General features: G+C 39.6%; 1 protein-coding gene across 7 annotated transcripts in view; it reads left to right on the top strand.

The window, feature by feature from the left end:
* The first annotated feature begins 21936 nt into the window (after positions 1-21936).
* ncaldb (neurocalcin delta b) overlaps positions 21937-25841 on the top strand; it is a 37391-nt gene continuing 33486 nt past the window's right edge. For 3 of the 7 annotated variants that reach the window (XM_036565904.1, XM_036565898.1, XM_036565897.1), the window contains exon 1: positions 24701-25288. The gene's annotated coding sequence lies outside the window, so the exon portion shown is untranslated. Of the gene's footprint in view, positions 22181-24700; positions 25289-25841 lie in introns of those variants that run through there. The other 4 variants (XM_036565902.1, XM_036565901.1, XM_036565903.1 and 1 more) reach the window with 2 other exon arrangements.

Here is a 25841-nt window from a genome sequence, read left to right as displayed (position 1 = left end):
GTGCATGAATGTGCTATAGACTGTTCTATATAGAACCTTTAGTGAAAAGGGTTCTATATAGCACCCAAAATGTTTCTTCTATTGTTACCCTTTTCAAAAAGGTTCTATATAGAACCATTTTCTTTACTAAACCCTACTAAAAATGTTGACATTGTAACAATAGAAGAACCCTTTAAAAAGGGTGAAATGGTTCTTCAGACTAACAGAGAATTCATTGTACATGGTTCAATATAGAACATTTTTGAAAATGGTTCTATATAGCACCCAAAAGGGTTCTGCTCTTGTTACGGTATCAAGCTCGTAACAACAGAAGCACCCTTTTTGGTGCTCTATTTTGGTGCTCTATAGAACCCTTTTCCAAAAGGGTTCTTTGCATAATGAAAGCGTTCTTCAGGTTGATGGAAAGTGTGCATGAAAGTGCTATAGACTGTTCTATATAGAACCTTTTTTATGAAAAGGGTTCTATATAGCACCAAAAAAGTTATTTCTACTGTTACAAGCTTGATAACATAACAACAGAAGAACGCTTTTTGGTGCTATGTAGAACCCTCTTCCAAAAAGGTTCTTTTCATCATGAAAGGGTTCTTTGGATTGATGGAAAATATCCAGTGTGCTATAGATTTTTTCAAAAAGGTTCTATATAGAACCATTTTCTTTACTAAACCCAACCAAAAAGGCTTCACATTGTAACAACAGAAGAACCCTTTTTGGTGCTCTATAGAACCCTCTTCCAAAAGGGTTCTTTGCATAATGAAAGTGTTCTTCAGGTTAATGGAAAGTGTGCATGAAAGTGCTATAGACTGTTCTATATAGAACCTTTTTTTATGAAAAGGGTTCTATATAGCACTCAAAAGGGTTCTTCAGTTGTTACAAGCTTGACACCGTAACAATAGAAAAAACATTTTGGGTGCTATATAGAACCCTCTTCCAAAAGGGTTCTTTGCATAATGAAAGGGTTCTTCGGATTGATGGAAAATATCCATGAGTGTGCTATAGATTTTTTTCAAAAAGGTTCTGTATAGAACCATTTTCTTTACTAAACTCTACTAAAAATTGTTGACACTGTAACAATAGAAGAACCCTTTAAAAAGGGTGAAATGGTTCTTCGGACTAATGGAGAATTTGGAAAGGGTTCTATATAGCACCCAAAAGGGTTCTTCAGTTGTTACAAGCTTGACACCGTAACAATAGAAAAAACATTTTGGGTGCTATATAGAACCCTTTTCAAAAAGGGTCTAATAACATGAGAACGGTTCTGTGCTTTAAGAACACGTCATGAATCTGACGTAGACTTTTTCTTAGGAGTTTCCTCAAGAACACACTTAAGAACAGACTTAGGAAGATGTTTGTGAACGAGGCCCTTCGTTCTTAAATGTGTTCTTTAAAAGGTCCTAAGTAAAAGTCTGAGTCAGATTCATGACGTGTTCTTAAAGCGCAGAACTGTTCTCACCTTTGTGCTCCTGAGTGTGTGTAGATTGTGTTCCTGCCTAAGAACGAATCCCAGTCAGAGAACGAGTGGGAATCGTGGTCTAGACTGCGTGAGTGGGTTTAAGAAGAATCTGTGATGACAGAACAACGTTTGGACATTGCAGCGTTCACTGCTGTTGAAGAGGAGGAGTGGTTGTGCTTTACTGAACAGCTGTAGTGGCCACAGCCGCGCCGCTCATAGAGAGATCAGACTAACAGTCGCTCTGAGCCTAAACCACGTCCTGCTCTCTCAGCCGCCAGCGCTAGACTCTCTCGGTACGTCTTCCTTCTCCGCTGATCTACACTCTTAAAAAAGACGGTTCTTCAAGGGTTCTTTAGTAAAGTAAATGATTCTATATAGAACCATGAACACTTAAAGAACACTTTGCATGATTCATGTTAAATGGCTTTTAGAGACTAATGGCTAATGTATGTATATGGTTCTATATAGCACCAAAAAGGGTTCTGCTCTTGTTACGGTATCAAGCTTGTAACAACAGAAGAACCCTTTTTGGTGCTCTATAGAACCCTCTTCCAAAAGGGTTCTTTGCATAATGAAAGTGTTCTTCAGATTGATGGAAAATGTGCATGAATGTGCTATAGACGGTTCTATATAGAAACTTTTTAAAAAGGGTTCTATATAGCACCCAAAAAGGTTCTTCTATTGTTACAAGCCCTTTTGGGTGCTATATTGAACCCTTTTCAAAAAGGTTCTTTGCGTCATGAAAGGGTTCTTTGGATTGATGGAAAATATCTAGTGTGCTATAGATTTTTTCAAAAAGGTTCTTTATAGAACCATTTTCTTTACTAAACCTGACCAAAAAGGGTTGACATTGTAACAACAGAAGAACCCTTTTTGGTGCTATATAGAACCCTCTTCCAAAAGGGTTCTTTGCATAATGAAAGCGTTCTTCAGATTGATGGAAAATGTGCATGAATGTGCTATAGACTGTTCTATATAGATTTATATTTTGTGAAAAGGGTTCTACATAGCACCCAAAAAGTTTCTTCTATTGTTACAAGCTTGATACCGTAACAACAGAAGAACCCTTTTTGGTGCTATATAGAACCCCTTTCATAGAGGGTTCTTTGCACCATGAAAGGGTTCTCCAGACTGATGGAAAATATTCAGTGTGCTATAGATGGTTCTATGTAGAACCTTTTAGAAAAGGGTTCTATATAGCACCCAAAAGTGTTCTTCAATGGTTACAAGCTTGACACTGTAACAATAGAAAAACCCTTTTGGGTGCTATATAGAACCCTTTTCAAAAACCCTGCCAAAAAGGGTTGACATTGTAACAATAGAGGAACCTTTTAAAATGGGTGAAATGGTTCTTCAGACTAATGGAGAATTCATTGTACATGGTTCAATATAGAACATTTTTGAAAATGGTTCTATATAGCACCCAAAAAGGGCTCCTCTTTGTTATGATGTCAAGCTTGTAACAACAGAAGAACCCTTTTTGGTGCTCTATAGAACCCATTTCAAAAAGGTTTTGCATAGAACCATCTACAGCACATTCTCCATCAATCTGAAGAACCATTTTACGATGCAAAGAGTGTTCATATTTCTCTATAGAACCATTTTCTTTAACTAAAGAACCCTTGAAGAACCAACCTTTTTTAAGAGTGCAGGCGCGCAGCCTCCAACAAAGGGACTTGTTGTGTTGTTTAGGTCACTGTTTGGTCATTATAGGTGTGTGTTATTGGTGTTGTTTTGTGAGGGGGATGTGGTTTAATGTGTTAGGGGTCACTGTCAAGGTGAAGCATGTGGTTAATAGTGACCTCTCCCACAGTTTCACTGCCCTGTATGTGTTTTTCAGCTGGTGTATTTAATAAACAGCACCGCTGTTTCAGAATCATGGCCTCCCTGGTGTACGGAGTTAATTTTGTAACAAAAGTTTCAAATAAAATAATAAAATCCACAAGCAAAATATGAAGTATCAAAATGCATAATCAAAATAATCAGAATTAAATCAAACTCACCTTTTTAAAAAGATTAATAAAGCAATAAGCCATGAGAGGCTGTGTTTTACGGAGATTTTATCACAGGAAGGAGGTTCTTAGGCACAACGCAAAGCAGAGTAAAACCTCCTTCCCTGTGATAAAATCACTGTAACGCACGGCCAACATAAAATATGATAAAATACACAATTTTTCAGAAAATTATTTATTTTATTATTAATAATAGTCAACATAAACAAGTATTCCGCCAAGAAATGCAGTTAGAGTATGGCATCGTTGCCAAGCAACCATGAACCGCTGAATGGATGAACGTTCGGTCGCCCATCGCTGTACCCTGCGGTCTTTTCATGAACTTTTTAAACTCTTTGTCGTTTAACAATGAACATATTATAACACAGCACTGTTTAACACACAAACGTTCCCTTTAGAAGCACTTTTTGGTCACCAAATCACCACTGTGAGTCTTATTCAGCACCAATCCAGTGGTGCCCTCTTCTCACGCTGGGGCTGAATCTCAAACGGCTCCCTGCTCCCTACATAGTGCACTACGTAGGAGTTTAAATACTGGGTCCTGCAGCCCAACAGAGCAAAATACAGCTAAGAAACAGTCATTTGGGACTCAGACTCATCCACACTCGATAAACGATGCACTGTTTGGCTGTAGAGGATAGAATTTCTAAACTTTCATAGCTAGAACACTATTTAGGGAGTACAGAGCCGTTTGGGATTCAGTCTGGGTTTGACACGACTTCTGACTGAAATACGAACATTTGAAGTGTGTAAAACATTCAAGTGACATTTTAAGTCTTTTATACAGACTTGTGCTTCAGTTCACGTCTGTGATATTAATGATGGAGTTGTTTATCTGTTAGCCTGTTAGCTAGCTGACCAGTCTGGTTCGTCTGGTTCTAGTTAAGAACATAAGTTGTCAGCCCTTCAGTTTAAACAGTCAAAGATTATTCAATAACAGCAGAAGCGTTTTTCGTGCCGTGGCGCAGTGATACAGAGTTCAGTGGTTGTGAGGCGGTTGGTGTGCATATATCATGTATTTTGCCACGGCTTTGAATGCAGCTCAGCCAATCAGATTTTAGAACCGGAACTATACATATACTACGTTTTATAATTTTTCATTTTCAATCATTCTGATATAAATGTATTTCTCATTTTGCCAGCTTTTGCTTTCATTTGTTTCTATTTGCTGATTTTGTGATTAATATTTTTTGCTTCAGACTTTTGGCACCTTTTAACAGTTGGTGGGTTTTGGAAGATGGCGTTAAAATTTTTGGCACCAAATTAACTCCTTATTTGTGTTTCTCCTTCTGCTGACGCTACGATATTCCCCATTCAGCTGACTGCAGTTTAGCCCCTCCCACTCATGCTGAAGTTATAAGCAGTGTTTCAGCATGGACTGCCTTTTTTGAAAGAGGCACAGCCAATCAGAACAGACTCATTTACATATTGTAAGGGACTAAGAGAGGATGGAAGTCATGAAATGTTCATGACTGTTTTTGGTAAGCAAAATCACAATAATTTCATATGCAGACATTGGGGTGGGAGGAAAACAGTACCAGTAAATGCAGGGTATGGGCCCTTTAATCTGCAGGGAGCAGCACATTCACTGTCTGTACAGTTTGGCTCTGACTCTGTACACAGTGTGTTTTGACGATGTACAAAAGGGAGCGTTTTTCATGCCATGAGTCACCCAGTCTCATCGCCGAGTCTGGCTGCACACGCGCTGCAGCAGACAGGAGGAGTTATTTTTCTTCTGTCTCTGCTAATTTTGCTCTGTGGGTTTGAACTCGTCTTTTGCTCTGATTAGCTCGCTGGAATCTGACGTCACGCGGCCTTAATCACAGCACTTCTTCAGAATGTCACTGTGATGATTCACAGTGTTTGCTGATCTGCCCTGGATCCTGAATGACAATGTTTTAATGAGCGGAGACTCCAGGCCTCGTCTGCAGGACAGCAAGATATTTATGACAGCAGTAGCACAAAGGCTACTATCTGGAGCTGAATTAGCAGCAGAGCTAAAGAGCTCTCTTAAAAAAGATGGTTAAAGGCTATAGTTCTATATAGAGCCATGAGTTCTATACAGAACCATTTACATGCTTAAACTGTTCTTTGCGTGGTGTAATTGTCCTTTAGATTAAAGGAGAATGTATTGAATAGGGTTCTATATAGCACCAAAAAGGATTCCTCTATTGTTACAAGTTTGGCATCGTCACAATAGCAGAACCCTTTTTGATGCTATATAGAACCATATACAATACATTCTCCATCAATCTGAAGAACCATTTTACCATGCAAAAAACATTTAATCATGGTTCTAAATAAAACCATTGCCTTTACTAAAGAACCATTGAAGAATCGTCTTTTTTAAGAGTGTACAATACCAATAGCGTGAAGGCTAGGTACTGTCTGGAGCTGAATCAGCAGCTAAAGAACACTCTTAAAAAGATGGTTCTTCAAGGGTAAAGGCAATGAGTAGAGTAGAACAATGAGTTCTATATAGAACCATTTGCAGCACTGCTGTGTCTGATCCACTCGTACCAGCACAACACACACTCACACACCACCGCCACATCAGTGTTACTGCAGTGCTGAGAATGATCCACCTCCCAAATAGTACCTGCTCTGTGAGGGTCCATGGGGGTCCTGACCACTGAAGAACAGGGTAAAAGGGGGCTAACAAAGTATCAGAGAAACAGATGGACTACAGTCTGTAACTGTAGAACTACAAAGTGCACCTATATAGTAAGTGGAGCTGATAAAATGGACAATGAGTGTAGAAACAAGGAGGTGGTCATAATGTTATGCCTAATTGGTGTAAATAGGTATCAAATATTGGACCTGCATGCTTTATATCTGGAGCAAAGCCCTCATAGGAAAGTCTGTTCACACAGTGGCCGTCTTTGTAACACTGCCAAGCATACAAACCAGACACTTTCTCTCTGAATAGGGAGAGACCAAAATACCCAAAACTGAAGGCCAAGTTTCCATTTAAAAATATATTTGAAATGACTGATACAATCTTACAAAAACTTCATAAATAGTTTGTAGCGTTTGGCTCAGTAACGCACAAGAATGTGATTTTTTTGGGTTGTTCTGGCTGCTGTGCTTTCATTTCATTTCAATTTTAGAGCGTTTCTATTGGTCCATTCATTATTAAATGTTAACACAAAGAAAAGAGCAGTTGGTATTTCACATTACGTCAAAAGATGAAAAGTGATGGATGAACGGAGATGTTTTGTCCCGACAGCGATGATGTACTTCACGCTGTCCTGAAGTGAAGGGACTGTGTGAAATAGGGAGAAGAGCACTGCTACTTCACATGATCTAAAGTGGATGTAATTAGTCACTTTGCAGGCCTGGCATGCAGCGAACCAGAGGCTACAGCACGCTGCTGCTAAGCTAACTGGCCTGCACAACAGAGTGAGCATGTGAAGGTGTGCTGAGTCATGATTAAAGGCTCAGTTAGCCAGATTGGGCAGATTGGGCAGAGCTGCGAGAGAGAGAGGTAGAGGTCATACAATCAGGTGCGTGTGGTGATGATGCAACACAGACACTGAGAGAGAGAGAGAGAGAGAGAGAGAGTGAGAGCTAATCCTGCAATCTGCTGCTGTATCTGTGATCTGAGTGCAGTCGGTATCAGAGCTGTATGGATGTGCATTCTGACTCATTTTGATATCTGAGTGTCTGTAGAGTAGCGTATATACGGTTAACCACAAAGAAGGAAAGAACAACAACAGCAGCAGGACTTAAAAATAACACAGTAATACACAGTAATGTGGCTTAACACATTAGGAGATTAACACACTCAGCAGCATAATAGCAGCAAATTTAGTAGGTATACAATTAAAAAGATCTATCTATCTATCTATCTATCTATCTATCTATCTATCTATCTATCTATCTATCTATCTATCTGTCTGTTTGTCTGTCTGTCTGTCTGTCTGTTTGTCTATCTGTCTATCTATGGTTTAGCTGGTGACCCAGCAGGGTCATGCTGCTTGACCAGCATACCAGCAACCAACAGGACAGGCTCAATGACCACCAGCTGTACATCTCTCTACTCATATTACAGTGTAGTACCACTTTGTTCATGCATCCACACATATTGCACTACTATCAATATAGTATATATTAATATAGGAAGAAAACCTCGTATCTCCAAAATGGTAACTTTACAGGAGAAGGAAAAAACCTACTTTACTTTTAATGTAAGTCAATGGAACCAGAATTTTTTCCAAGTCATTTTGGGCCGTTTCTTTTGGTCCATTCATTATTAAATTTCCGCACAATGTAAAGAGCAACAGGAATATTCAAATTAGGTCAAAAACTGAAAAACGACCAAAACGGAGATACGAGGTTTTCTTCCGACAGCAGCGATTTCTTACTGTACAGTGGTTTACAGTGCAAACTCGGTTTGTGTGTTTCTGTTTGGACGTGTTTAGATGATTCACTGGATATGACAGTATCCCACTGCACTGTCACCTGCATAGTATTTACGCGATTCTATATTCTATATAGAACCTTTTTGAAAAGCACCTAAAAGGGTTCCTGTATTGATGTGAGGCCTGTAACCATAGAAGAACCCTGATGTTTTAACTATTGTAAACAGTTCTCTGAGAACAGGTGCTTTTAAAACTGTCCTGGTGAAGCCTCTGCTAAAAAAGAGTAGGATGGGTCCTTCCATACTAAATAACTTCAGATCGGTTTTAAACCTTCCTTTTCTAAGTAAAGTCTAAGTAATTGTTTTCAAACAATTAAATGCGTATCTAATATCAAACAAGTTATATGAGAAGCTTCAGTCAGGTTTTCATTCTAACCACTGTAATGAGACAGTGTTGGTTCACGTTGTGAATGACCTCAGGCTCTATACTAAAGAACCCTTGAAGAACCATCTTTTTTAGGTTTGTAGGACAATATGTTCTCTCTAGAGCCTATTTAACAAATATAGTTTACACAATTCACTTTAGAACCTCACAGATCTATTCAGTCAAACAGTAAAGTTGCATATACAGACTTTAGTGGAAAATGTGGATTTATTTTTTCGCCTCTGTTTTGTTGGCCTACATGTTTCCACCTGTATTGGGGAAGAAGTTGTGGCTGAGTTTGTGTGTGTTTAAAAACAGGCTAAAGTCACACAGTGTAGGTCTGGGGGGAATCTGCCAAGGTAGAATGTGCAAAGGCAACTTTATCCGACCACCAAAGTGTCACTTCTCTGTGTGAGCAGCGTCTCCTTCACCGCTTGCTTGAGTCGTCTGTTCGTTAGTGCGGCAGCTACAATCAGCTTACCTCACACAGTAATAGCTGGTATCAAATGTCGGTATCGGCTCATTTTTTAGAGACCCAGCACATGAGCACGATATCAGCCCAATACCTGATACCAGTATCAATATCAATGCATCCCTAATTGTAATTACCATTTACTCAGTTCCATGTACTTATGTACCATTTTAGTATTTTCAGTTCTACCCAAGTATTAGTGAGTAAAGTACTCTTTACCTTTTCCTCATTTCCATTTTAGTCAGTAACATTTAGCTCCTACTTCTCTTTTTGGGTTTGATGTCATTCGCTTTCTCTCTCTCTCTCTCTCTCTTACTCTCATCCCTTTCTCTCTCTCTCTTTCTCTCGCGCTCTCTCTCTCCCTCTCTCTGTCTCTTTGTCTCTCTCTCTCTCACTTTCTCTCTCTTACTCTCATCCCTCTCTCTCTCTCTCTCTCTCTCTCTCTCTCGCTCTCTCCCTTACTCTCACCTGCCCACTCTCACAAAGAGCACAGTACTTAAAGGAGTGCAGGGGTCAGAGGTCAGATGTTCTGCCAGTAAGTCGTATACAGACGTTTTATCATTAGTAATTATTTATAATGTAGCATTTCTGTAGATTTTATACCTCCATTGCATTCAGTTCTTGTTTTACTTGTTATTTCATTCTTTATTTTTTTTACATTGTTTTCTGTTGCTCTCATTTGTTTTATAGACTCTTTAAAAAGCAGCTTGAGCTGCATTGTTACAGTATTAAAAGTAAAGAAGTATTTAAATTCTAATTACAGTTAGAATTATAATTATGTATTCAGTTACATAATATAATTTATGTATATTTAAATGGAATTAAAGCAAAGTAATAAACACATATAAAATAAAAAGTCAAAGTCAGTCAAAGTGAAAGTTTATTTCTGTAGCGCTTTTTATAACAGGTGTTGACACAAAGCAGCGTCACAGAAAAAAATCCGGGTCCGAGCCCCCATGAGCGTCGCCAGTGGAGACAGTGGCAAGGAAAAACTTCCTAAGAGCAAAAGGAAGAAACCTTGGGGGGAACCAAGACTCAGAAGGGGAACCCATCCTCCTCTGGTGGACACCAGATAGCAAACAGTGTTAGTATAAAATATTAGAATACAAAACAGGAAAAACAGGTGGAGCAATGATTAATAAGATAGATTGAGTTTATGCAGCAGCAGCAGGAGGGTCAGTTCATGAGGGTGAAGTTTGCACAGCGTTGTACAGTGTGAAGCTCAATGGTGGTCAAAACGGTGCGGATCACCAAGTGCGTGTAAAATCTAATGATTGTCAGTGATGATGTTATTATTCAGGGTGTGTGTTGTGAAGAGTGAGAGCTGTTGTGTTTGTGTCTGAGGGGGATTTACGGACTGAGCGTGCAGCTTTAAAGGGTTAAGAGCTGCTAACTCTGCTGTGTTCTGCTTCTGAATAGCTCCACCTGTCTGTACAGTCTAATCCAGTAAAGCTCCAGCACTCTCAGTGACGCAGTGTCCTCAGGTCAGCTCGCAGCGTCCGGCCACACCGGCTCCACCAGCTGCACTCTCTCTCCAAGGGTTCTGTAGTGAAGACAACGGTTTTGTACAGAACCATGAACATGTAAAGCTCATTCAGCTCTAGAGAGTACCTAGCCTTCAGGCCGCTGCTATTGGACACTCTTAAAAAAGATATTTTTTTAAGGGTTCCGTTTAGAACCGTGGGTTTTATATAGAACCATTTGCATGCTTAAATGTGTCTTTGCATGGTGGAAAGGTTCTTCAGATTTATAGAGAATGTGTTGTATATGATTCTATATATTGCCAAAAAGGGTTCTGCTATAGTTACAATGTCAAGTTTGTATACAACAGCAGAACCCTTTCTGGTGCTATGTAAAACCATTTTCAAAAGGGTTCTATGGTTCTTTGGCTCTGTAGCTGCTAATTCAGCTCCAGGTAATACCTAACCTTCATGCCATTGCTGTTGTACGCTCTTAAAAAATTGGTTCTTCAAAGGTTCTATTTAGAACCACTAGTTCTATATAGAGCCATTTGCATGCTTAAGTGGTGAAATCATTCTTCAGGTTGATGGAGAATGTGTTGTATATGGTTCTGTAGGGTTCTGCTGTAGTTATGATGTCAAACTTGTGACGATAGAAGAACGCTTTTTAGTGCTACATAGAACCGTTTTCTAAAAAGGTGCTATGCGGAACCATACGCAACATATTCTCCATCAATCCGAAAAACTATTTCACCATGCAAAGAACCCTTTAAGCAGACAAGTGGTTCTTTGAGTGCTCATGGTTCTAGGTAGAACCTTTCCCATTACTACAGAACCCATGAAGAACTATCTTTTTGTACACTAAACACCCTCGAACTCCAACCACGCCCACTCCTGAAGAGTCTGTGGAGCTGCGTGATGTCTCAGCTGTTGTTCAGGGTGACTTACAGAACGTGCAGCAGAGGGCACAGTTAGACACAGAACACACAGAACCTGCAAGGAGGCTTCAGTGCTGGTCATGGTGGGAAATTAAAAAGGAATTCCAATGATTTTTCAAAATGTCGTGCCTAACTTAGCATTTGAGATGTAAACAGTGGTTCAGAGTGGTTTGGTGTGAAGTGGTTCAGATGTCTTTACAGTGGTAGTGATAGGAACCAGGGATCGCCATGACTACAACACAGATATAGACATTTTATTTACTATCCAAAACCACCAGTGAACCTACACGAGTCTTCTGAGTTTATATGGAATGTTGATGATGGAAAATAGTGGAAAATCTGAAATAATAAGTTTTCTTTGGGGACTATTTTGCCTCATAATACCCTGCATATTATGTATCCCTCCACCATGAATGGATTTAAAGGCCAAAATCTTCTCAAAACTAGCATAAAACAGTGTCTCAGTCATCAGTCAGTGAATTCATAACCATTTTATGTAGTAACTTTCTGTGAGGGAGCTTTTAGAGGTGGACGTCTGGTTCCTATCACCACCACTGTGAACAGTTCTGACTCTGTAAGTTTCTCTAGAACAGAGCGTTTCACACCAAACCACTCTGAACGGCTCTGTTTACATCTTAACTGTTTAATTATAGAGGTATTTATAGTACATGGGAAAGCTTTACACTAGATGTTGAACATTGCTGTGAGGATTTGATTGAGCATTAGTGAGGTCAGGTACTGATGTTCGTCAGTTCTGGATCTCCAACTTATTCCAAAGGTACTGGATGGAGCTCCATCACTCCAGAGAATGCAGTTCCACTGCTCCACAGCCCAATGCTGGGGGTTTTTTAATCCAGACTAGCATGACCACAGTCATGCTAGTCTGGATTAAAAAACATTCTATTATTGTCTGCGTGGATAACTAGTGTTAATTGATTTGTGTCGTAGGTGTCGTCTGTAATTACTGAACTGTAACCTGGAATAACATGCAGAACAATCTAAAGTTTACCTCATTTTATCCCTAGGGCAACATTTTTAGCTTAAATTTAACAAACTTTATCTTATTTCACTTCTATTTGTTCATGTTTGAGTTGATGCGTTTGGTTTTATATTTCAATTGTTGAAGGTTTTATTATTTTACCAGCTAGGTTTTTTTTATTATTCTGCTTATTATATTACTATTTTCTAATTTCTTATTTGTGTTATTTACTGACTTGTTTTCTTATATTTTAGTTTTTTTACTCAGCTATATTGTAAATTAGGCCTTTATCTCAATTTCCTAATTTTAAACAAAGATTGAATTGAAATTATAAATTTGAAATGTATATAAACATTTGTCATAAGCACAATGCCCTCACTGGCCACTTTATTAGAAACACCCACGTTGTGCTTCCACTGACCGGCCACTTTATTAGAAACACACACCTTGTACTTCCACACACTGGCCACTTTATTAGAAACACCTACTTTGTACTTCCTCTAACTGGCCACGTTATTAGAAACACACACCTTGTACTTGCACTCACTGGCCACTTTCTTAGAAACAACTTGTACTTCCACACACTGGCCACTTTATTAGAAACACCTACTTTGTACTTCCTCTAACTGGCCACTTTATTAGAAACACCCACCTGGTACTTCCACTTACTGGCCACTTTATAGGAAACACTTACAATAAAGATTGATTATGAATTTAATAGTGGCCCAACCTTTGTGTTGGTCCAGTCATCAGGAGGTTTCATGTTTGATCCCAAGTGATGCCACAGCCAAACTGTGGGAGTTTAAGAGATCATAACACCACCCCCCCTGCCCCCCCATTACTCCGTGCAATGCTAGCAATCACAGGTTTGCTGATGCACCAGAATTAGCAGTTAGCGTTCTCCTGCAAACATGTTGTGCTCCAATGATTTTATTCGCAGCAGTTTGAAAAGATGTGGTGGATCTTCATGTGTCTCTTCAGGAGGAAGAGTGTTCTAGCCTTCATCCCCCTAGCTCGGTCGTATCATGTAATAGAGAGCGATCTAGAACAAAAAACAGGACAAATGATGACAAGCACTATAAAACACTATAGCACTATAATAAAACCGTTTCAATATGCCGCAATTAACATGAAATGACAGCAACTTTGTTTAAAAAACTAAAAAGCTTTATTAATGCTTTCTGCACATTTGTCCCATATTAACCTATGGTGTGGAACAACTCTGAGTTATTTATACTCTAAAACTATGCAAGTAACTGTATCAGCTTTAGGTTCATAAGCTAGAGAGCTTTTCTTAGCTTGAACTGGAGCAAGGGTAGCATAAATGGTATCAAGATAAAGAGAGATGTGTGCAAAACAGTGCTGTTAACATGGTTATTTGAGCTGAACAGCAGAACTATATGCTAATCAGCCTGTTGAACACCACTAAAGCATGGCTCTTCTTTTTGCTTAATGCAAATGTGCTTGATAGGAGCGTTTTGAATGAAGAACTGCACGGAAAGTATTGTTTTCCTATTTAAACATTTGAACTATGAAGTTAAACGTAGGTCACAAGACACTGACTGGCCACTTTATTAGAAACACCCACCTTGTACTTCCACTCACTGGACACTTTATTAGAAACACCAACCTTGTGTTTTTTGTTTTTTACTCAGCTATATTGTAAATTAGGCCTTTATCTCAATGTTTTTCTAATTTTAAACAAAGATTGAATTGAAATTATAAATTTGAAATGTATATAAACATTGGTCGTAAGCACAAAGCACTCAGTGGACACTTTATTAGAAACACCTCCCTTTGTACTTCCTCTAACTGGCCACTTTATTAGAAACATGCACCTTGTATATCCACTTACTGGCCACTTTATTAGAAACACCTGCCTTGTGCTTCCACTCACTGGCCACTTTATTAGAAACACCTACCTTGTGCTTCCACTCACTGGCCACTTTATTAGAAACATGCACCTTGTACATCCACTCACTGGCCACTTTATTAGAAACACCTACCTTGTGCTTCCACTCACTGGCCACTTTATTAGAAACAACTGCCTTGTGCTTCCCCTCCCTGGCCACTTCCTTAAAGCTCCACTATGCAGGCGTACAGGTACACTATGTAGGTTTCTGACCACAGGACTGCTGTTGTACAGATATTATTATAATACGTAACACATTTTACTGATTTTAATAATTTATTAAATTCATATTTTCCTTTTATTATTGTATTTTGGAAGAGTTATAGGAGCAAAACCGAGTTAGAATTCCGAACCACTGGCCAACTGTGATTGCACACAGAGGATTTAGACCTCCGCATTCAACCCATTTGTGCAGTGAAACACCCACATACACACTAGTGAAAACACACACTAGGGGGCAGTGAGCACACTTGCCCAGAGCGGTGGGCAACCCTATCCACAGTGCCTGAGGAGCAGTTGGGGGTTAGGTGCCTTGCTCAAGGGCACTTCAGTCATGTCCTGTCAGCTCATGGGATCAAACCGGCGACCTTCCAGTCACAAGGCTGGTTCCCTAACCTCCAGCCCACAACTAAAATACATAAATATAAACTCAATTTTTGAATTTGAATCCTACATTCATTCCATTTGAATCCTACACTCATTTCAATGGTACATAACTTGAAATCCAGTTATCTTTTTGTTGTAAAAGATGAACTGGTTGGGAGCTCTTTACAACATTTTCGCAGACATACTAGAAATCAATAGCAAATCAATAGCAGAAACCTATAGTAGGAACCCATGGTAGAAAACCATTTAGAGATCTATGGTTTGAACCCATGGTCGAAACCCATTGCAGAAACCTGTGGTAGAAACCCAAAGTAGAAACTCATAGTAGGAACCATAATAAAAACCTATAGTAGAAACCCATGATAGAAACCCAAATAGTACCACATAGTAGATAACCATAGTGGAAATCTGAGGTAAACCATTTAGAGACCTATAGTAGAGATACATGATTGGAACCCAAAGTAGAAACCCATATTAGAGACCTATAGATCAACTGCTGAAACCTATAGTAGAAACTATTTGTATAAATCCATCATAGAAACCCAAAGTAGAAATCCATAGTAGAGACCCGAAGTAAAGCCCCTATTTGAGACCCATAGTAAAGAGCCATGGTAGGAACCCATCATAAAACCCACCTAGAATAGATACCCATAGTAGAAATGCATAAGTAGTAGACCATTTAGAGACCTCAAGTAGAGATACACGGGAGGACTCCACGGTAGAAACCCATATTAGAGACCAGTAGAGCAATTACTGAAACCCATAGTATAAACTCTTTGTAGAAATCTGTAGTAGAGGCCCAAAGTAAAGACCCTATTTGAGGTCCATACTAGAGATTCATGGTAGGAACTCATTGTACAAACCCACTGTGGTTGAAACCCAAATTAGAAACCCACTGAAGAAACCTAGAGCAAACACCCATAGTAGAAACGTGAAGTAAACCATTTAGAGACATGTAGCAGAGATACATGGTAGGAATCCAAAGTAGAAACCCATATCAGAAACCCATAAAGCAATTGCTGAAACCAATAGTAGAAACTCTTTGTAGAAATCTATAGTAGAGACTCAAAGTAAAGACCCTATTTGAGATCCATTGTAGGGAGCCATGGTAGGAACCCATTGTACAAACCTACTGTAGAAACACATTGGAGAAACCCATAAGAGAAGCTTATAACCATAATAGAAATCTGAAGTAAACCATTTAGAGACCCGTATTGAGAGACATGGTAGGAACCCAAAGTAGAAACCCACAGTAGAGACCCTTAGAGCAATTGTAGAAACCCATAGTAGAGACCTAGGTTTCCCCCAGTGGGTGGACGCCTGACCCGCCATCCAAAGATAAGTTGTTAACCTTTTCTTCGGGACATATTGAGCAAAAGGTGAAGACAGTCACGGAGTAGCCCTGCTCTCACCTCTGACTGAAATAGCTGTCCCTCATGCCTGGCCGTTAGGTAACACATAATCAGAGAGAGAGGCGCATTATCGGCCTGGGCCGGCTCCTCCACTGCTGCACTAATGATCCATGCTAAAGCTCAGCTTATCTAATGATAGGAGCCCGTGGCCCTGCATGGAGCGGCTGATATAGCGGCCAGCTCAAAGCCTATTGGGTGTCCGCTGGAACGACAGCCGAGGTTGTCTTTGTGCTCAGTGAAGGAGGGATGAGGTGAAGGAAGGAGGAGGGAGGAAAGTTCTCCTCACATGAGGAGCTAATGACTTGGCCCTCAGGCGCACACGCTCTGCTACAGAGAGCCAAAATTTGGGACTCCTTGAACATAAGTGTGAGCACATGACACAGCAGACTGAACTTACTGTACACTGTAATCTATTTAAGAATGACTTATTATCTCGTATGGAGTGTTTTTTCCAAAACATAACTGCATCTGTGCAGAAGAAAAATCTCTGATTTCCTGTGTTAAGTTGGCCAAGACATGTTTAGCGCTTCTTTGGGTTCACACTGGAGCTGCAGCACTGTGAGACAGTATTTGCCCCTCTGTTTTTGCATATTCGTTGCACTAAATGGTTTCAGATCCTCATACAAAATGTAATATTAGACAAGGAAAATGTGAAAACAAAACACAGTTTATAAATGTTCATTTCATGTTTTAATGAAAAAATCTTTAAACTGGAAAATCTCACTCTTGAGACTTCTCCAGCACCACTATGGGAGATGAGTAATAATAATAATAATAATATGATAATAAGAGATAAGTAAGCATGTTTATAGCTGATGTAGTGATGATTACATTCTTTATTTTTATTTTCACCCAGTTCTGCTTGAGCATCAGATCACAGACTGATGACCGGACATCCAGTCGATCATCATCTCACTGCATAAGCCCATTCTGCTTGAGCTTCAGACCAGACATCCAGTGTCCCAGGCCCTGAAGCGGCAAAGCACCTTTGCACCATCACACTACCACCACCATATTTCACTGCTGATATGATGTCATTATGCAACTCTAACAAGGATACTTTTATTTCCCCAGTCTCTTTCTAATGATTGAATCATTAATACTGACCCTATGTGAGGCAAGAGTTCCTTAGATGTTTATCTGAGTTCTTCGTTGACTTCCTTGATGAGTCGTCACTGTGCTGTTGGAGGAATTCTGGTACGCCGGCCACTTCTGTGAAGATTTGCCACCATTTCAAGTTTTTTCCATTTGGAGATAACAGCTCTCTCTGTGGTTCTCTGGAGTCCCAGAGCCTCAGAAATGGCCCTGTAAGCCTTTCCAGACTGATACATTTCAATAATTTTCTTCTCACAAAAACAAACACTTTACATATATCCACCAATTCAGCAATTTAGCCCCGCCCATTCATGCTGAAGTTACAAGGTGTGTTTCAGCCTGCACTGCTTTTTAAACCAGGCACAGTAAAGCACAGCCAATCAGGACAGAGCTCATTTACATATATCAAACTGAAAAGGCCCACTAAACAGGCTAATAAATGAATTAATACAGATGTGATATTAGCTGTAACATGAGCTATCTTGCTTCTTTCTGCTTTAGCCAGCTAAGTTGCAAAAATACTTCAAAACAGCCAAATCTGCCCCAAAGCAGTTCAAAAGTACATTCTACCCTCTAGATACATTATCAGAAGGGAGATTTCCTATCTTTAAACTGGAAAATCTCACTCTTGAGACTTCTCCAGCACCACTATGGGAGATGAGTAATAATAATAATAATAATATGATAATAAGAGATAAGTAAGCATGTTTATAGCTGATGTAGTGATGATTACATTCTGTGATGATTACATTCTGAAGATTTGCCACCATTTCAAGTTTTCTCCATTTGGAGATAACAGCTCTCGCTGTGGTTCTCTGGAGTCCCAGAGCCTCAGAAATGGCCCTGTAACCCTTTCCAGACTGATACATTTCAATAATTTTCTTCTCACAAAAACAAACACTTTACATATGTCCACCAATTCAACCTACAGCAATTTAGCTCCGCCCATTCATGCTGAAGTTACAAGGTGTGTTTCAGCCTGCACTGCTTTTTAAACCAGGCACAGTACAGCACAGCCAATCAGGACAGAGCTCATTTACATATATCAAACTGAAAAGGCACAGTAAGAAAGACAAAAATTTTTCATGTAATTGATCATGTAAATTTTGTTTGATCTATTAAACCACAAAAATATCATAAGTAAAGCTCAGAGAAATAAAATACAGGAAAATTCTCATTTTAAAGTATAGAACTGGTACTTTATCACTGGTTACTGTGTGAGCAACCATGTGGATTAGGCATCATATGCTGAATTTGAAGTTTAGAACACATTGCTGACTTTCAGAGTAGCACTTCTCAGTTCAGAGGCTGGAAGTTTCAAGCTGTGAGCTTTAGTTGAATGCTTCTCTCAGCCTCATCGGTTTGACAGAGTTCAGAATTTTGTATCTGAACTGTATGTTCTCTCACTACACTACTCAACACTCCCACACTGTGATAAAGACATCCTGACTGCTAGTGTAGCCACTAAATAGGCTAACAAATGAATTAATACAGATGTGATATTAGCTGTAACATGAGCTATCTTGCTTCCTTCTGCTTTAGCCAGCTAAATTGCAAAAATACTTCAAAACAGCCAAATCTGCCCCAAAGCAGTTCAAAAGTACATTCCACCCTCTAGATACATTATCAGAAGGGAGATTTCCTATCTTTAAACTGGAAAATCCCACTCTTGAGACTTCTCCAGCACCACTATGGGAGATGAGTAATAATAATAATAATAATAATAATATGATAATAAGAGATAAGTAAGCATGTTTATAGCTGATGTAGTGATGATTACATTCTGTATTTTTATTTTCACCCAGCTCAGCTTGAGCGTCAGATCACAGACTGATGACCAGACATCCAGTCGATCATCATCTCACTGCATAAGCCCATTCTGCTTGAGCTTCAGACCAGACATCCAGTGTCCCAGGCCCTGAAGCGGCAAAGCACCCTTGCATCATCACACTACCACCACCATATTTCACTGCTGATATGATGTCATTATTGTGGAATGCTGTGTTAGTCCTTGCAACTCTAACAAGGACACCTTTATTTCCCCAGTCTCTTTCTAATGATTGAATCATTAATACTGACCCTATGTGAGGCAAGAGTTGCTTAGATGTTTATCTGAGCTCTTCGTTGACTTCCTTGATGAGTCGTCACTGTGCTGTTGGAGGAATTCTGGTAGGCCGGCCACTTCTGTGAAGATTTGCCACCATTTCAAGTTTTTTCCATTTGGAGATAACAGCTCTCGCTGTGGTTCTCTGGAGTCCCAGAGCCTCAGAAATGGCCCTGTAACCCTTTCCAGACTGATACATTTCAATAATTTTCTTCTCACAAAAACAAACACTTTACATATATCCACCAATTCAACCTACAGCAATTTAGCTCCGCCCATTCATGCTTTTTAAACCAGGCACAGTAAAGCACAGCCAATCAGGACAGAGCTCATTTACATATATCAAACTGAAAAAGCCCACTAAACAGGCTAACAAATGAATTAATACAGATGTGATATTAGCTGTAACATGAGCTATCTTGCTTCCTTCTGCTTTAGCCAGCTAAGTTGCAAAAATACTTCAAAACAGCCAAATCCACCCCAAAGCAGTTCAAAAGTACATTCCACCCTCTAGATACATTATCAGAAGGGAGATTTCCTATCTTTAAACTGGAAAATCTCACTCTTGAGACTTCTCCAGCACCACTATGGGAGATGAGTAAGCATGTTTATAGCTGATGTAGTGATGATTCCATTCTTTATTTTTATTTTCACCCAGTTCCACTTGAGCTTCAGATCACAGACTGATGACCGGACATCCAGTGTCCCAAGCCCTGAAGCAGCACGCCATCACACTACCGCCACCATGTTTCACTGCTGGTATGATATGTTCTTATTGTGAAATGCTATGTTAGTTTTAGACCAGACGTAACAGGAACCATAAAAATGCTTCACTTTTGACTCATGCAGGCATGTTTATAGTTGATGTACTGATGTTTACATTCTTCATTTTTGGACTACCAAGTGTCTCTTATGTTAGTAAATTCTTAGTAAATTTGGAAATTGATGAAACCAAAGATCCTTCCATCTACTGCCATGCCGTGAATTTTTTTATCACTGAATTACGTCAAGTTTTAAGTAAGGAAAGCTCAAAAGTAATACATGCATTCTAGTGAAGCTTATTTTGCCCATTCATGTAGTAATAACAGAAGGGCACTGCTTTTTATTATTTTTTTCTTTAAGGTCACATTCCACAAATGCAGTTCATCGAGATTAACTACACATATTAATGTAATTAATGATGATTAATTACTTTGATTGTTTGGTAGCCCTAAATTTAACTTAAATTAAACCTTGTATATCCAAAAATAGTAACTTTATAGGAGAAGGAAAAAACATTCTTAATTTCACTGTAAGTTAATGTAACAAGGTTTCTTTTTATTTTGCACCATTTCTGTTGGTCCTTTTGTCATGAAATTTTGCATTTTCAAATAGCATAACAAAAGGTTTGGTTCCAACAGCAACAATATATGATATACATATATACACTCTCAGAAATAAAGGTAGTAAACTGTCTCTGGGTCAGTGCCCCTCTTGTCACTGAGGTGGGACCCTTGAGAGTACATCTCAGTACCTTTAGTCAGGGAACATAACTGAACCATAATCCACTGAAATGATATGTTCTAAGCTGTACTGACTCCACACACCCCGTCTCGTCTCCAGGCTTTTATTTTACTGTTCTGTTTAAAACATTCGGTTATGAAAAGGTACAAATACAAACTTTTCACCTGGAAAAACTTATTTAAGGTTCACAATCAGACCTTAAAACCACTGTTGAACCTTTGAGGGAACATTTACACTGTTTGTACTTTGATGAATGAAAACTGTACCTGAACAGAACCTTTATTACTAACAGTGTACACGTTCCACTTGTTGAGCTCATGCATTACACGTAAGCACAGATTCACCAAAAACTACCCTGGTGTGCCGTGAGAGATGCTGCTGATTCATATCCATACACACCTATTCAGACATGCAAAAAAAATCATGCAAATCCATGCATGAGTATCATATTGCACGGCACTGAGAGTCTAGTGCAGACCTTTGCACGGCGTGTACCGAGAGACGCAGCTGCCTGAGTCAGCAAGCAGCCGTGCACTGGGCCTTAAGAAGCCATTAAGAAAAAAGTCCTTGTGATTTAAGACTAATGAGAGGAGGCTTTGATGAACTTAATCTCCTTAAGTAAAGCATGGCTTCCAATGTGAGGGGGGACATCTGCTCTTAGCTGCTGCCTGTTGGGTTCTCCGCTGGGTTTACTCTGTGTTATAATGCAGAAAGTAAATTAAGTGCATGCTTTTGCAAAGCATGTATCTCATTTACAAAATAAAAGTCTGGACTGTGCAAGTGAGCTTAGCGGCCTGTGTGCAAAATGAACAAATGCATTCAGAAGCCTCCAGAGTTGTTTTCCTGACTTTTGTCCATACTTTTGTGCATGTTTGTAGATAACAGTGGGTCACACAGTGTCAGATAATCAAGTTCATTAGAGATACTGAAGAGCCTGACGCAGTTTGAGCTGAAGTACATGGTGATTTACACTCGTTCTCATCCGTCTGTTTTTGTTGAACGTTTGTTTTCACTCATTTTTGACAGTTTTAGTGCAGAAGTGAAGTGAGCTTGGGGGACGGCATGCAGCCCATTGAGTCGCGCCATGAATGCTGAGTTCCTGTTGCCAAGGAAACGGCGGCTCTCATAGGCTTTCGGGCGAAGGGGAAGGGGTCACGTGACCAGAGGGGGGAGCTTTGACGTCATGGGTGCTTTGGAGCTGAGGGCTAAGCTGAAGGCTGAGTGCTGCCAGTGTGAGTGGTGGAGTTTAGAGTTGCGGCTGTCGTTCGTCCTCTCTCTCTCTCTCTCTCTCTCTCTCACACACACTCTCACACTCTACCTGTTGCAGCTGCTCCATCCATCATCTGAAGCCTCTGAGAGCTGAGCCCTTATCCTCCCAGGACTTCCTCCAGGTTATGGACATCTAAACCCTCCCAGCACAAGCACAAGCGGCAGTTCACACCTACCTGAGGTGAGCTTGTCTTTACGTTATGTTTCTCTTTCAGATGCTATCTCTCATTCTGGAAGCATCAAGTGCTCGTATGAGCCGCCGCAGACAGGGAAGGAGCCTCTTTTTCACCAAAAACTGAACAAAACATGACCTTGAGGCTTCCTCTGTGTGAAACTTTCTCGATCCCTTGAGGGATAAGGGCTTCTCAAGAAGCCTTGAGGGTCCTACAGCGTTTCCAGTGCTGCTGCAGGAGACATTAAGCTCCTATGCATCACAACATCTTGAGACCTATTCAGCAACTACAGGGAAAACTGTACAAGTGGGTTATTATCAACTTATTCAAGCAAGGATCAGAAGACTGGACCTGTCAGAAGGTCCGTGAAGGTTTAAAGCTAATGAGTTAAGGATTCTCTCCAATGCTGCTAAGGCAAAAAGGAGGTCTTGGTTCCAGAAGAGCCTGAACCTGCCAATCCCACATCTATAAGGATTCTTAAAGACGGATTCCACTGATTTTTAAACTTTTTTTCCATAATTAAGTGGTTAAGATGTAAACAGAATCAATCAGAGCGGTTTGGTGTGAAACGCTCCGTTCTAGAGAACTGAGTCAGAATTGTTCACAGTGGTGGTGATAGGAACCAGACGCCCACCTCTAAAAGCTCCCTCACAGAAAGTTACTACATGAAATGGTTATGAGTTCACTGCCTGATGACTGAGACACTGTTTTGTGATAGTTTTGAGAAGATTTTGGCCTTAAAATCCATTTATGGTGGAAAGAAATCTTGTTTTTTTTCTGATTTTCCTCTATTTTTCCATCATCAACATTCCATATAAACTCAGAAGACTCGTGTAGGTTCACTGGTGGTTTTGGATAGTAAATAAAATGTCTATATTTGTGTTGTAGTCATGGCGACCCCTGAATCCTATCCCCACCACTGTAACAAAATCTGAACCATTTCACACCAAACCACTCTGAATTACTCTGTTTACCTCTCAAACACTGAATTATGCAGAAACTTTGACAAATTGGTGGAATTCCCCTTTAAAAATAAAGGTTTCTAAATGGTTCCTGGCTGGGGTGTACAGTGCTAGGAAAAACCTTTAGCTGGTATTGAACCTTTACATAATGGGGACTTTAAAAAGGTCCAGCTCATTTACACAAAATGCTTTAAAGAATTGAAAACGTTCTTTAGGGAACCAAAAGTGGTTACTGTGTGTCATTGAACCCTTTATCATCCCTAAAAACTTCATATCTCCAACATAGCAACTTTTCAGCAGAAGGAAAAAAGCGCTCTTTAATGTACGCTAATGTATGTAGATGAGATTCTATTTCAAGTAGTTTTGGGTCGTTTATTCTGACCTATTCATCACAGAAAGTGTGCACAGCGTAGTTGCGAGGGTTCGCTATGACTGTGATACGTGAGGATTCTCTGTTGAGATTCTCAAGGAAATAATCACGGCGGTTCTGAGCAGCACCACCGACTTTTTGAACATGGTTGGACTTTGTTAGAAGAGATGCGTCTCTAAAGACTTGCTTTCCTGCGGCGCACTTTGGCTGAGAATTTCACTCAACTCACTGGGGACCATCATTTCTAAATATATATATATATATATATATATATATATATATATATATATATATAAGCAACAGCACTAATGCTACTTAACGTTAACCTCTGTAACTTCACACACACACTGCACTACGCACAGTTCCTCACTTCATAGTAGTTACTGAATAATTCATAGTAGATACTTAATAATATATAGTAACTACTGAATAATTCATAGTAATTTGTATTTAATAATTTGTAGTGGATACTTAATAATTCATAGTGGATACTGAATAATTCATAGTAGATATTGAATAATTCATAGTGGATACTGAATAATTCATTGTAGATAATTAATAATTCATAGTAGATACTTAATAATTCATAGCAGATACTCAATTTGTAGTGGATATTAAATATTTTATAGCAATCACTGAATATGTTATAGTAGATACTGAATAATTTATAGTGGATACTTAATAATTTACAGTAGATACTGAATTTTTCATAGTAGATACTGAATAATTCATAGTAGATACTGAATAATTCACAGTAGATAGTAAATAATTAGCCATAAATTAATACCTGAATAATAAGCCTGTAGTTTAAATGTTTAAATGTGTTTGGTTGTGTCCACATAAAAAAAATGCACGATGCTGCATAAACATATTTCTAAAGGAAAATCCGGTTGTTTCTTTATTATTTACGCATTTTTCACTTGTGCCTGGAGGGTTTCCGTGTAACAGGTTCTGTTTAATTCAGCATGCAGATCATAAAAGATCCTCTTTCTGTGCACTCTGCAAAACATCTCAGGTTGCAGGAAGTAGCTTGGCCTTGTTTTTGTTTTTTTTTTCTTTTTTTCTCTCCTTGTCATTTTCCCTTGTCGTGCAGAGTGTGGGTTCTGCCCAGTGACATAATCTAAAGGTCTGAAGTGACAGGGCTGCTCCGAAAGCCTAAAAACTCCGAAAAAAAAAAATAAATAAATAAAAGACTGGGCCCCGATACTGGAGGGGAAAAAGAAAGAAAGTGGGCGCTCGGAAAATTACAAGCGTCTGCAGGGATGATGAAATAGAGAGACGAGCGGCCGAGCGCTGTGGGAGAGTTCAGCAAAGCCCTAGAGGCATTCGGAGAAGGGGGGGACTGAGAAAGTGAGAGCGAGAGAGAGACAGAGAGAGACAGAGAGAGGGAGAGAAAGAGCAAAGGGGCGTGTCTCAGACTGAAGCTGTAGCGCTTCCTCTTTTGTAATGCAACTGCAAAACTTCAGCTCAGGCTTGCAGGACGTAGAGCTGACAGAAAGAGAAGGAAAGTGAGGACGAGACAGAAAGAGAGAGACAGTTAGAGAGAGAGCGAGAAGTGAGAGAAAGAGAAAGAGAGAGAGAGAGAAATAATTAGAAACCTATAGACTAGTGCATCACTCAACGGTGAAGGCAGTGTTGCTCAGGTACGTTTTACAGTTCGGCTCTTTTGCAGTGTAGTAGAGAGAGAGAGAGAGAGAGAGAGAGAGAGAGAGAGAGAGAGAGAGAGAGGAAGCAAGAAAGAGAAAGAAGCCTAAAGGCATATCGTTGAAGACAAAATTGCCCAGGTACGTTTTGCAGTCCTGTTGTTTTCTGCTATGTATAAAAGAGAGAGAAAGAGAGAGAGCAAAGGTCTTTGATAAATGCAGTGAACGAGTGCAGGTGAGGGATAGGATGTGAGTTAACTGCCGGTTTATCAGTGGCTCAGTGACAGTATTGCACAAAGGAGAGTTGCTCAAAGGGTGTGTGTTTAGTTTGGGATTAAAGCTTCAGGCTGTTCTTTTATTGTCTTTTATTGTCCTCTGTTTTTGTTCTGCACCTGAAGAATAGTGTGCCGACTACGCCACCCACTCCAGCAGGGAAATTAAGAGAGCTTGATAGATAGATAGATAGATAGATAGACAGACAGGCACTTTGTTAATCTTGATGGAAATTGAAGCCTAAAAAGGGACTTGGCAACTCATGGTTAAAAACACTATTTAACGAAAGGTTAAAGGGTTCTTTGGAGCGATTACATAGAAGAAACTTCTGATTTGCTAAAGAACCTTTTATTGGATGGTTCTTTGGGAGATTCAAGCTTCAGGCTATTCTTTTATTGGCTCCTACGGTCCTCTGTTTTTG

The sequence above is a fragment of the Colossoma macropomum genome, unplaced genomic scaffold (genome assembly GCF_904425465.1).
Source record: "Colossoma macropomum unplaced genomic scaffold, Colossoma_macropomum, whole genome shotgun sequence".
In the NCBI taxonomy this organism is placed as follows: Eukaryota; Metazoa; Chordata; class Actinopteri; order Characiformes; family Serrasalmidae; genus Colossoma; species Colossoma macropomum.
Note: the sequence above shows the minus strand (reverse complement) of the source record. Positions and strands in the feature narration are given on the sequence as shown.